Genomic DNA, 14,738 nt, shown 5'->3' on the forward strand with positions numbered 1-14,738 from the left:
TTACTTTCCCTTGAGTACATTTTTAGTGCTGTATTGGCACTTTTACTCCACTATTTTCCTTCAACCTGCAGTCACTATGAGTTCGGCGATTCCTGTCTAATCAAATCACACATAGAAGGTAAACCGCATCATAATGAACTACTTCAAGACATAGGTGATTAGTAGTTGCAGTAAACTTTTTGGAAGCATTAAAAGAGTCATTATATGTCCAAAGACACATTGACACAGAGACTGTTTAGATGCATGTCACTGATGAGAAGATGACGGATGTTTACTGTATGTTGACTAAAATGGCCTTAAACACCTAGCAGGCACAACATGTCAACATGACGTCAGATTGATGTTGTACCCCAACATTGTGGGGATGTTGCATTTTGTTTAGAAATGAAAATCGGGTTGACATCAGAAGTCAATGTCAGGCCGACATCAATTTCCAACGTCAAACCTAAACTCAACCAAATATCCATGTCTAATAATTATGTTACAGCTTGATGTTTTGTGGACGTTACTACCATTACATCTATCAGATGTTGGATTTTGGTTGCCATACCTGATAAATCAATGTCAGTATTTGACATCAATATTACGTTGGTTTAAGATGTTGGCTCAACGTTGGATTTTGGTCACTTTCACAACCTAAAATCAACCAAATATCAACTTAACATCAAAATAATACTGTCCTTAGTTACCTGCCATCACAATCTAAATCTAACCTAATATTAATGTCTTATGACATTGTGTGCCGGCTGGGCAATGACTTAATGCACTGCAGAATGTTAAGTTTACACACATCTACAAATTATGTAAATGCATCAGATTTTTACAGCACAATACTCACTACTCACTCCTCTTGAGTACTTTTGAAAGGTGTCCTGTTTACTCATATTAAGTAATATTTACAACAGATACTTTTACTCTACTTGCGCTACATTTTTGGGCAAGTAACAGTACTTTTACCTAAGTATGATTTTTCAGTTCTCTTTCCACCACTGGTTTAAGCACAAGTCAGACAGTATTTTTTAATTCTTACCTCTCATTGTCTTATAGACCAAATCTTATATTCATTAATTTTCTTTTTAGCTTAGTCCCTTTATTAATCTGGGGTCACCACAGCGGAATGAACCGCCAATTTATCACCATATGTTTTGCGCAGCGGATGCCCTTCCAGCTGCAACCCATCACTGGGAAACATTCATACACACTTATTTGCACACATACACTACGGACCATTTAGCTTACCTAATTTACCTATAGCGCATGTTTTTTTTTTTTTGTTTGGTTTTTTTTTTTTACTTATGGGGGAAACCGGAGCACCCACAGGAAACCCATGCAAACATGGGGAAAACATGCAAACTCCACACAGAAATGCCAACTGACACAGCTTGGGCTCAAACCGGTGCCCTTCTTGCTGTGAGCAGATCGTGCTACCCACTTCACCAACGTGCTGCCTGGACTAAATCATGACTTTTCAGAAGGGAATCCACAGGAAAGTTTCTGACTGGGAAGAAAATGTCACAGGAAAAGCATGGTAGGTCATAAAAAGGTCAATTAGCCACAATGATACACTAAGAAAGTTTGTTTTCAGGCTCTAACAAGCCTACAGTACCAGGATGAATCCCATCTCATTAAATGAGGAACAGTCTTCCAGCAGTCTAATTAAAGACCCATAGTCAAACAATAAAATATGATATACAGATATAATTTTCAGCAGCCGTTACTTCAGACTTCAGTGTCACACAATCCTTCAAAAATCCATTCTAATATGCTCATTTAGTGCAGGAAATATTTCTTATCATCGTCAATGTTGAAAACAAGTTATGTTGCCTACATTTATAAACAAATGCTTTTTTTTCAGGAGTTGTTGAATCTGTCAATAAGGCTATTTTGTAAGTGCATTCAATGCTGAATTGTCAGTGAATTGCCAATTTCTTAAATTTTGAGGTTTTTGAAGAAGTTCCTTATATGAGAAAAACACCACTTTTTAAACAAATTCCATGAGTTATATTCTGATGTACAGGATAAAAATACTTAATAGAGATATCTGATATAGAACACTGATAAAAGTTTGAGAGCACTTTCAGGTACCTCTCAGTTATTGATGTTAGTCTGGTGGTAAATTCCTTACCATCTAACAAACCCCATTCAATAGGCAGGCAAACTTTCCAGCTTTCACTGACTTTGCAAGATGGTGAATGATACTAAAGTGACTGATATCCGCAGGTGGTCCAGATCAAGGCTTTTCAGCCACAGCAAAACAAGCTGGTCATTACAAATATGTGATTTCTTGAATATTGATTTGTGTATTCTTGAACATTGAGCTGATTATCTGCAAAAGTCAAATGTATAAGAGGACAGGATATTATCTGAGATTCTCAATGGGTAATGAGTCCAGGAAGTTTGATTACACTATTTTCCGAAAATGCCCATCAATATTAAATGTTTATAGTTCATATTTTTAAATTTAAAATAAACCATTTTTTGTTATTCAGTTTTTATTTTCACAATAAATGTAATAATATTCACAATCAGATAGTAAAGTACTTTTAACAGCTATTACCTCGTATATGTCCCCATCGCCCATCTGATTATATGCATATAAGAAAACACAGGATAACTGTAGACCAAGCAAGTGATTAAATTATATTAAATTAGTCTTTCATGATATCAGATGAGGGTTAAGTGTCTAAGATTTCTTTGACGTCACATAAATAGATTTCCCACACTGTCAAAATGTTTAGTTTAGCATGGTTGATCCATGCTGATGACAGTACTTCCAATATGCAGCCAGTGCTTAACAGAGAGATCATTAAGGGGGTTTCCACCTCTGAACCAACATTAAAATAAACCAATTTTTAAGTTCACTGTGCAGTACGTAGTTGTCAATCTGGAATTATAAAAGTCCTTGAGAAAAGAAAATACATTATAGGCACAATAGATTTAAAGCCATTGAATATGCTAATCTATTGGCCGAGGTGACCTTGAGGAAATGAGGGACTCGATTCAGGGTGCATCGATTCATTAGAAACACTACATTAGGTGATCATCCAGCACTACACAACCCTACACACACCAAAAACGCCTACTTCTAAACATACACCCTAGGAACATATAGCAAAATCAATGTCATCACGACCATTCATTTACATAAGGTCTACCGAGGGCCATTTCTGCAGGCTGATCAGCGGATCAAACGTGTGCACCCTTTAAAGACATCCCAGGATTAGAGCAGGAGCAAATCTAATGCACTATAGGGGAATAATGGAGGCAAATGAGTTGCATATGAATGTCACAAGTGATCATTAGGATCGATTTTACATCTCTCTTCAGAAAAGCGGTCTCCTTCAAAGTCTGCCGTCTCCGCGGGCTCCTCCTCGTTTTTTCATCACATCCAAATGCGTCTACTTTGTGGCAGTAGATTAAAGGTTAGTTGATGTAAATGGGGGAGTATTTGCAAAGATCTGGAAGGTGGGTAAGGTCACGGCAGTCGTTCTATTGCCCATATCAGTGATTACGGACTTGAAAGTGTCTGTAAACATCAGTGATGGACAGCAGGGACGGAAATCAGCCTCAGGCCCACACTATGGGCCATCTCGACAGGCGGAGTGAGATCATCAGGGCATCCGGCTCGGGTTGTGGGGTGACATCCTGAATTGTAACACCAACCCATCAATCATGCCATCACTTGCCCTGCTCGGTCCGAGGCCGAGGCGGTGGAAATCAAATTATTTCTTTTAATTGAAAAAAGCTGAGGCTGTGACTGGGGACTCTGAGTTGTGCTATTGGCAGAGGCGCACAGGTGAAGTCAATGCCGCTCAATGGGTGTCGATTCATCAGCGGCGCTTAATGTCGTTAGCCCTAAGAGGCCTCGCTTACCCCCCTCCACTGCTCGCACGCTCCTTCCAGCTATCCATCTTCCTCTCTCATTACCTGCCTCTCATTGGCCGCTCTGTCTGGCTGACCACAGGGAGGCTTTTGCATAAAATGCCATTTCGGATGAAGAGTGAGTTTTCGAGCGTCTTCCTTCACCTTTACGCTGCCTTCAAACCCTCTTGGGGGAGATGGCAAATCTTAATCACTGCACGATGACAATTTCAGATTTATTTCTCTCTTTTTTCTCGTGTCCTGGCTTTTAATCACCAGTGCAACAACATGAAGAGCAAAAGGTGTGTATTAGGTGTTCTAATTGATGGTATATCAATGTATTTTGTCATTTTCATGCAGAAGCGTAATTAGTTGCAGAATGTCAAAAGTGCAAAACCATCTAAATGTGTAGTATTTTCTGCCGGTTTTTAATCAATGCTGCATGTAGTGGTTAATAAATTGATTAGACCACCTGTTATAATACAGGAAAATTAATTAAGCGCAACATTCAACCATTGTGGACATCAGCTATTAAAGACTGTAAATAAATAAGTGTACACTCAAAAAAAGATTTTTGCTGCTTGTTTAAACTAATTTAAAATAAAAAAAAATTTAAATATTTTTTTTTTGGGGGGGGGGGGGGGGGGCAACTTAATTGTCTTATGTTCAATCTACTTAAATTTGTAAAAAAATAATTAAGTTAATTTTAATTTGTTTTAATACAACATAAAGAAATTTTGTGCAACCCAGCATTTTTTTAAAGTGTAATTGGACTTCTGAAAAGTGCTTTACTCGTTTTTTACTGTCTTACTTGTAAAACAGTATTTTCAAAAATGTCTGGATAACAACAATACTCATATTTAAGTTTTTGTAATACTTCTGTGGATACCAATAAAGACTCATTTTGAAAACGTACTGCCGTATACATTTCTGGAGAGCCTGATTTATGTAGCCAGAGCTACGTATGGCTGCATTTTGTCTTTAAATCGAACGCTATGGGGCGGAATGAAACTGTTGACAGCTTCTCTTTGGAGTTGACCGCGACGCATGTGTTCGAATCCAGCAAAGAACATTTCCAGTAGGCAGGTAAAAAAAAAAAAAGACAAAAAATAAAATAAACATGTAAATATCAGGGTGAAAACATGGTAGGATCTGAAAACATGGTGAAAACCAGGCGGCCGAGAGGACTTTTCTTTTTCTGGATTGTTTTGACAACACTGTCGGTTGGGTTTAGGGAAGGTAGTGGGTAGGGACATCGCTCAGTTTGTCAGTCAGTCAGTCAACAATACTTAAAAGCTAGTGTTTTAAAAATAGACAAGCACCTTTAAAGTACATATTCTGCCTGATCTTAATCTACATCTCCAATCCTAATACCTACACCCAACCACTAACTTAATAATTTGTAATAGGCAGAAAATTAGGAGTTTAGTAAGGCAAAAGTCAAGTATAAAAGTGAGAATTATATATTAAAATAAACCAAAGAAATCGATTTACTTGTGTAATATGATACATTTTTTTGAAGAATGTAAAGTAAGAATGTGTATTAAATATATGAAATGGTTATTATGTTACTGTACACAATGAAGGAGAGTCAGACCAAACAATAGTTTGCTAAATCAACGGTTGAAATCCATTTGGCTCCTGGCGAACATTATTTTTTTAACCTTATGGACATCATCGGAAAAAGCAAAGTCATTAGCATTCAATTAAAAGCGTCTTTTGATGATGAATCACAGATGAATCATCCACAATAAGAACATTTAAGTGTGTCAAGAAAAAGCAGTTTGATTTGAATTGTGCAGTATGCAACTACTCTCCATAATACCTGCACTCCTTTCTACCACTCTCAACAACACCATCTGTTGAATATCAACAGCTTTTGAGGGAAATCATTTATGGCATTATTATCGCACTAATTACACAGAGAAGAGTGGATGAGGAGAGGGAGGCATTGATAGAGGAAAACACAAACAGTTCACGCACTACTAGGTATCAAGTGTGTGTATAACAGCGGCGTGTGAAGGTTCTGCCATTGGGCATAATGTGGCACCGTATCTGTCAAACAAGCACACAGATACGCAGTGGAACTGCACTTGCTGAAGTCACCTCTAAACAATACACAAACCTCTCTGCTTTCACTGACTCGCTCTCTCTAGGGCCCAAGTGTTCGTCTAAGTTTAGTGCTGTGCTGGGCCCGTCTAACTCCCCAGACAATTACTGTGTGTATGTTAGCCCAGGGCAGTCAGAGGAGACACATTAGTGTTGGTCAGTATCCCAGCATGCTCAGCTCACCTGGGCAATGCCCCCATGGGCTTGGACTGCTGATCGTCTGCTCTCCTGGGCTGGTGCCAATCAGAAGCACATCCGCTCACAAAAGCGCAATCAAAACGGAAAGAAAACACACACCAGTTTATGACAGTCTTGGGCGATCGGTGTCTGGAAATCAAACAAAATTGCACCTTGCAAAAACAGCCCCACACAATTGAATGGCATTTTTTTTCATCCATCCATAAACTTGCTGCTTTCAAAATCCAAAAGTTTACTTTTAACTCTGGTTTAAAAATATCTAACTTCATAAAGTTAATGCGTTTAAGAAATCTCATCACTTCCAAACATTTCTTTTAAATGATGCATATTCTAATCTAATTGGAGAGGAAAAGAAAGCCCCGCTGAAGCGAAGAAAAACATAGATCCAGATCTAATTGTCAAACAGTGTCTGAATTTGCAGGTACAACACAGACATAAAAATATAAATTGGAAAGAAAGACTTCGGGGAATTACCTTGTTGAACAAATTTAACAAATATACTCGGTTAGATGTTTTCAAATGGACTGATATTTATATTTCTATCTTTTTCTGTAGTGCAGCTATCTTTTGCTTCAGTTCTTTAAAGGCTGATTCACACTGCAGCAAAAAAAAAAAAAAAGGCTAGACTTCAAACTTTCTGTAGGCTGCTGAATTTCAAATATTGGGAAACACAATCGTCTTGCTCACACCGCTCCAACAAACACCAACAAACCTTTAAAGAATGGGGCTGAAAGGTAAAAGTTTGTGAACTGAGACTTTACAAGGGGAGAGGATAAAGTACTCACATATATACTGTATGTAAAAAGACTTACTTTTAACCAAGACTATCAATGATTCCCGTTTGTAAAAAAAAATCGAATACTATAGTAATCTATAGTAAAAGCCATACTATAGTAAAGTACTTGAATTAATCTGTTGTGATAGATCTGTAGGTGCTATGGAAACACAACAACTATAATAGTATAAACAAATTAGCCAATATTGTACAACTACAGGGTACATTATACTACAATGCACCACAGTTTACTGTAGTAAAAAATGAAACTATGCAACTGTATTACAGTTTATAAGTTCACATAGTTAATATTACCATATTCACATATATCTTAGTTGTATGCAAACTACTTGACAAAAGTCTTGTCGTCAATCAATCAAAGTTGTAAGAGCAACAAATAATAACTTGACTTCTAGTTGATCATTTGGAAAAGCGGCAGAAGGTAAATTTTCCAGAAGATTCATCTGTTGAACTGCATCATTTTTTAACCATCACAAATACTGCAGAGGACCTCAACAGCCTGAGGTATCAAGACATTTGTGTTGCCCATTACATTACAAACCACAAGAGAGGGCACATTTTTCAGCGGGATAGCGCTCCTTCTCATACTTCAGCTTCCACATCAAAGTTCATGAAAGCAAAGAAGGTCAAGGTGCTGCAGCATTGGCCAGCCCAGTCACCATACATGAACATTATTAAGCATGTCTGGGCTAAGATGAAGGAGGGGGCATTGAAAATAAATCCAAAGAATCTTGATGAACTCTAGGAGTCCTGCAAGAACGCTTTCTTTGCCATTTCAGATGACTTTATTAATAAGTTATTTGAGTCATTGCAGAGATGTATGGATGCAGTCCTCCAAGCTCATGGGAGTCATACACATTATTAATTATTTTTTTCACAAGATCATGACTTTATACTCAATACTGTACATTATTTCTGTTGGGTGACAAGACTTTTGTCTAAGCAAAGTCAAGACCTTAGTGTCCTAATTAAATAATTCAAATCAAGGTATGATCATATTTTATTTTGGTAAAATAAGAATAATCTAGAGTCTTTTGACTTTCATATAACCCACTTCTGATACCAAATGATCAACTAGAAGTCAAGTTTTTTATTTGTTGTTTCTAAAACTTGGATAGGTGACAAGACTTTTGTCAGGTAGAGTACTAAACTATTCACGGTATAATACATTTCATTGCAGTATGGTTTAAAAACCCTATCATATTTACTTTAAATTATTATATTATTTTATTATCTGGATTATTATGGCATGAATTAAAATAAAAAGTCTTGTCATGATGTCTTGTTATGTGCATGTTTTCTTTCAATTGTTTGTATTGCATCCCAACTATTCTGAACAAATCACATGATCCAGTCACAATGTGTATGTGTGTGTGTGTGTGTGTGTGTGTGTGTGTGTGTGTGTGTGTTATATGATAGAATGTTCCATGGGATGATCAGGGTTGAATTATCTTAACCCCGTGGATGTGATATCTTGGGATTAAGCTCCATTAAACACAGAGAGCCATGGAGCTTTATCTCAGGATTCCACTCTTACAGCCTGCTCAGTCACCACGCAAGCACACACACACACACACACACACACACACACACACACACACACACACACACACACACACACACACAGGCACACAAAAGAAAATCACCATGACACGTCCTTCACCTCTATCGACCAAATTCTCAAAGAAAAAAAAAGCGAGGAATAATGTGCCTTTCTTCCCTTTTCCCTGTCTCCTTTTCTTTTCATTTGCTCCCTCTCACTGAGAAGAGACTTTGGAGTCATTAAACTGCGTAGCACGTGTCTTTTAAAGGCACCAGTGTCCAGAGTAGCATGGGCTTTGAGCGCTGTCATGACTCGAGCAGATCACAGTCACAACGGTCTCTGCGACTCCATTCCCTAGTGGTTCTCCCTGTGTTAATGGGAATTGACCAGTGTTGTGTCCCTGCTCTCCCCTCGGAGACGGCCCATTTTCCCTGACGGCTACGGACCAGTGAGCCCTTCACGCTCGCCAGCCTCTGGCTTCGGTACAAGGCTGATGAGGTCACAGAGCAAAAAGAGAAAAGGAGGGGGAAAAAACAGCCATGGATATTTCAGTCCTGTGGAATTCAGCCAAACAAAATCGAACCAAGTGCAATCCTAAAGCATGATAATTGTACAGAAAAGTGGAGAGATTTTGTAAGCATTTATGGCATAATGAATCGCATAGAGCTTCTGTACTACGTGTTTGCCATATTAATCGCGATGCTTAAAGAGGCCAAATTCAAAGTACGAAATGTTATTCAAAGTTAAAACTGTATAATGTAGTCTCACTTGTGATTTTCAACACTCTCAATGGCATTTGGAATTAAATGAGTTCTTTCCGCTACCGTATCTCAGGACTCAGAATTACAGTAGCAGAAAGAACTCATCATACAGTTCTAGTGCAATTACAGTAGCGGAAACGGATATTAGGCTTTCAAGATAAAGTAATTGAACAATTCTGTAAACTATTTAGATCTGAGCCATCAGCTCACTTCAAAGAATATCAGTTAATTTATCGTTCTGTATTTTGTGATTCACTGGTGTTTTCAGTATATTTGCGATTATTAATTGCATTATAGGATCTTGATTCAGCCCTGTCTACATTTGATAAAGAAAATTAAACTCTGCAGTTACTTTTATTGACAGAGTGAATATTTTATTATGTATTTATTTTATTCATATAGACTATATTACTAATATATTGGATAAAGCTTTTATATTATAATCCCGATGCTTAAGGCCAAATCCAAAGTACAAAATGTTAGTCAACGTTAAAACTGTATGTACTGTAGATCTATAAGAACAAAGACAATAGGAGACTTGTTTCAAATTTGCATTCTTCCATCCAATCCACTCAACAAATGACATCAGACTAAAACAGAAGAGAGAATCCAACCTAGTTACTGTATCTCAGAGGAAGATTGGTTGAATATCTGCTCTGTACAGGCCACTTCTTCCAGCTCTGGTAGTGGTGACATTTTTGCTGGAAGAATTTTACCAGATACTTTATAACCCCCAAGTTTACATGCGTGCAAACATGGGAGAAGGATAGAGGACAGTGCTGGAGGAAATGTGGGGAAGACGTAGCAAACCATTTTCACATATTTTGGAGTTGTTCAACCATTCAGTCATACTGGCAGGATGTAATGCATGTAATAGGAAATATTTTTGGTGATGGAATTAAGTTTTTTTCACAACAATTTACCTGGAAAATATTGCAGCCAACTTAATGGTAAAGGTATTATTAAAAATACTTATACCAACCAGTAAGAACACTAACTCGAAAGTGGCTACAACTCGAACCCTCTACAAAATCTCAAGGCTTGGATATTGTATCTAATGTTCAAAATATTGAGAAGATGACTTTGTCCTCAACACTACAAAAGGACAAATACCTGCAATAATGGGAGAAATGAACTGTACTTCTGCCTTTACACAGTGCACACTGATCTTCATGTATTTGTTAATGTGACCTGCAAGGAAATATGTGACTAATCAACTGTTTATTTAAGTTCCGATGTGTTATTGTATTTTTTATTTTCCTTTTTCTTCCTTAAATAAAAAAGATAAATAAACATAAAGTATAAAAAAACTGTATAAAGTAGTCTAACTTGTGATTTTATATATACAGTTGAAGTCAGAATTATTAGACCCCCACCTGTTTATTTTTTTTTACCAATTTCTGTTTAACAGAGAGAATATTTATCATTTTTAAACATAATAGTTTGAATAACTCGATATAAATATATAACTAGTTATTTTTCAAGACACTTCTACGCAGCTTAAAGCGACATGTTAAGGCTTAACTAATTAGGTTAACTAGGCAGGTTAGGGTAATTAGGCAAGTTATTGTATAATGACAGTTTGTTCTGTAGACTATCGAAAACAAATATAGCTTAAAGGGGCTAATAATCTTGACCTTAAAATGTTTTTTTTTTTTTTTTTTTTAAATATATATAATAAACATCATTTGGGAAATGATGGGGGGGCTAAGGGGGGCTAATAATTCTGATTTTGACTGTACAGGTTCTGGCAATTTATTACCGGTTTTGGTACCATAATATACTTCAAACTATTGTTTGTCAATAAACATCAGTAAAATGTCATAAAAAGTTGAAAACTGTTCATTTATAGATTTGTACCAGTGTGGTATTTTAGCAGAGTTTTAAGGATTTTTGCATTAAGATACCGACAGAAAGTATGGAAAAAAAACTTGCACAGAATTTAAAATATACAATTTTCAAAACAACAGGGATTCTTGTGACCTCCCTTGGCACCAAGCATACTCTTGCACTCTTTCGAGAAGACTGCTCAGAACTATACCAGGCTTCTTTCAGCATTTTCTCAAGTTCATCTTTAGATTTAGGCATCTTTTATGCATTTTGTTCTATGTCCAGAAAATCCCATACTGCCTCTATAATATTCAGGTCTAGATTCTTTGGATACAATCTCTTAAGCGTCCTCTGTTTTTTATTTTTTTATTTTTCTTAAATAAGACTACACTGTTCATGTGGAGACCAAGAAATAATTAGATATGGTCATTATACCATTACTCAAACAACGAATACAATGGTGCCCTAAGACTAAACCAGCAGAATAATGTACAATATGAAGTGTGCAAAGTTATTTATTTTTATTTAGAAAACAATAGCCTGTAAACACAAATATTCTACCATAATCTGTATTCCTTTTTCCATACTCATCCATAGGAACCGCGGAGGTAGATATAAAGGTAAATATACCCAGATCTTGGGCTGTGTTTTAAATAGAGTGTTATAGATGAGTCAGCTTATACCTGCTCTGGAGTAAAAAGCGGCACCTTTCATCTAACATTTATAGACACATGACATGCACAGGGGCAAGGGCAAAGCTGCACACAACTAATGCACATAAGCATCTAACATGCAAGACACACACTGATCTCTTTCACACGCACACGGACACCACACACACACACACACACATACACACACACGCACACACACACTGTGTGGGCCGAAGTGTGTCCTCGCTCCGCTGTGGGCTGTATTGATCTGTGCTGGGCTCTTTATTGAAGTCATGATTCATGCTGTTGCTGTCTCTCCTTCACTCCTCACAGGCACACTTCTCTCCTGCTGTCTCTCTGTCTCTCTCTCTCTCCTGACATAACCGCCAAGCAGGTCTATTTACTTGCTTTGTAACTTTATCCCTTGACCCCTAAGTAAATAAGTGGCTGATGGGTGTCTATGATACATGCTAAAAAAATATGGTTGTTACAATAACAACAGTATTAATAGACAATGCAGTGGATGCCCTTCCTGCTGCAACCCATTACTAAGAAACATACACACTCTCAATAACACACACACACACACACACACACACACACACACACACAACGGCCAATTTTCATTCCTTTATTTTCCTTCGGCTTAGTCCCTTATTTATCAGGGGTCACCACAGCGAAATGAACCACCAACTGTTCTGGCATATGTTTTACCCTTCCAGCTGTAACCCAGTACTGGGAAACATACACATACTCTTATTTACACACACACACACACTCATACACTTCAGCCAATTTAGTTAATCCAATTCACCTACAGCACATGTCTTTGGACTGTGGGGAAACGGGTGCACACGAAGGAAACCCACGCAAACACAGAGAGAACATACAAACTCTGGGACTCGAACGAGTGACCTTCTTGCTTTGAGCCACCGTGCTGCATGATTAAATGATTCTAAAAATCTATCCATATAAATTTAGAATTAAAATTTCCCTTATTTTAAAAACTTGCATAGATTCAGCTTCATATATTGAAACAAATAGATTTATGTTTGATATATCTGCTTTTATATGAAGGGACAAAGGAAAATAATAAGTGATTTTATATTCAAATTTTATATGGATATATTATTTTAATGATTATTATATTTCAAGATTAAGATTTTTAATGTTTTTTGGCTAAACCATCAAGTGCATTACAGACCTTTTAGTATATAACATTACATATAATAGTCTTGAAAAATAAGTTGGCATTGATGCTTCCATAAAGAGCTTTTAACTTTAGTGCACAAAGGTTTCTTTACAGTGAAAAACACTAATTAACTTAATAAAAAAGAGCTGTTTACTTATAAAATATTTCTTCTGTGGCATTGCAACAACAACAACAAAAATGATGGAACCTTTATAGTTAGAATAGATTAGATTCAACTTTATTGTCATTACACATGTACAAGTACAAGGCAATGAACTGCAGTTTAGGTCTAAGCAGAAGTGCAATAATAGCAAGTGGAAAATACTGTATACACTACAGGTCAAAAGTTTGGAGTCAGTTTTATTATTTTTTTTGATGTTTTTTTAAGAAAATTATTTTTTTTTTCATCAAGGCAATGTTTATTAAATGAAAAAAAAAGATTAATTGTTAAATATTTATTAAAATATTTTTTAATTATTAAATCATTACTCCAGTCATTATTGCTTTTAATACTATGCTATTAATTATAATAATAACAATTTTAATAATAAAAAATTCATAACAACAATTATAATAATTAATATTAAAGTGATTCTCTGAACAATTTTATTATATTTTTTTAATGTTTTTTTTTAAAGGCAATGTTTATTAAATGTTATTTTCTTTAACTTGTTAAATATGTGTAATGTTATTTTAAATTATTAAATTATTACTCCAGTCATTATTGCTTTTTTTAATACTATACCATTAATGATTATAATTTTAATGATAAAAAATTATAACAGCAATGATAATAATCAATATTAAAGTGATTGTTTGAAGGATCATGTGACTCTGAAGACTGGAGTAATGAAGCTGAAAAAATCATCTTTAAAAACCCTGGAATTAATTATTAAATTACATTATAAACTACTTTTAAACAGTTATTTTATTGTGCAATAACATTTTACAATTTTACAATTTGTACTGTATTTTTGATGAAATAAATGTAGCTTTGGTCAGCAGGAGAAGCTTATTTTAAAACATTTAAAAATCCTGCTGACCTCAAACTTTTGGTAGTGTCTGTATAAGTTATAAAGTGCAGTTAGAGAAAAACTGTCTAATATTTACATATGGATATATAATGAACATTATATGCAGGTTGTATTTGCTATGAACAAAGACTTACAATGGAGAGAAGATTTTTATTCAACACATTTCTAAACATAATAGTTTTAATAACTCATTTCTAATAACTGATTTCTTTCATTTTTGCCATGATAACAGTAATTAATATTTTACAAGATATTTTTTTCAAGACACTTCTGTACAGCTTAAAGTGACATTTTAAGTCTTAACTTTCTTATATAAGTTATAAAACAATGGTTTGTTTGTAATAATCAGAGATATGCACATAGATATGAACATAATTGCAAATGTATATGTGCAGTGGATATTTACAATTCAAGATGAATTAGAGCAATGAGGTAAAATGAATATGTACAATTTTAATTGTGCAAATCTTAAATAGTGCAGTGTTTATGGGAAGGATAAGTTATGAGGAGACAGTGGGAGTGTATGAAGGAGGACAAAAGAGTCAGTGGGGGGCAGAGATCAAAACGGAAAAAGCTGTTCCTGTTGTAGTTGATGGTGATTTCATCCTGTGGGTCTTTGCTTAATATTAATTTGAGTTTAATTAACATTTAAGCATAATACAGAGCCAGGTCTATTGCTTTTACACAGCAAGGCCTCACGCACAATCCCATTTTTTTATGGGCTGCATTTGCCAAGTATGCCTGTTTGCATTTACTAAACC

General features: G+C 35.8%; 1 protein-coding gene and 1 long non-coding RNA gene across 42 annotated transcripts in view; both read right to left on the reverse strand.

Annotated features, from left to right (window-relative positions):
* camta1a (calmodulin binding transcription activator 1a) overlaps positions 1-14,738 on the reverse strand; it is a 641,759-nt gene that overhangs the window by 258,869 nt on the left and 368,152 nt on the right. The window lies entirely within an intron of this gene.
* LOC147838243 (uncharacterized) lies at positions 1,259-8,141 on the reverse strand. The gene is made up of 2 exons (XR_015523748.1): positions 4,636-8,141; positions 1,259-4,438 (listed from the first exon to the last, which is right to left on the reverse strand). It is a non-coding gene; the product is annotated as an uncharacterized LOC147838243 (long non-coding RNA).

Source organism: Danio rerio, chromosome 23, assembly GCF_052040795.2.
Source record: "Danio rerio strain M-AB ecotype USA chromosome 23, GRCz13ab, whole genome shotgun sequence".
NCBI classification, from domain to species: domain Eukaryota; kingdom Metazoa; phylum Chordata; class Actinopteri; order Cypriniformes; family Danionidae; genus Danio; species Danio rerio.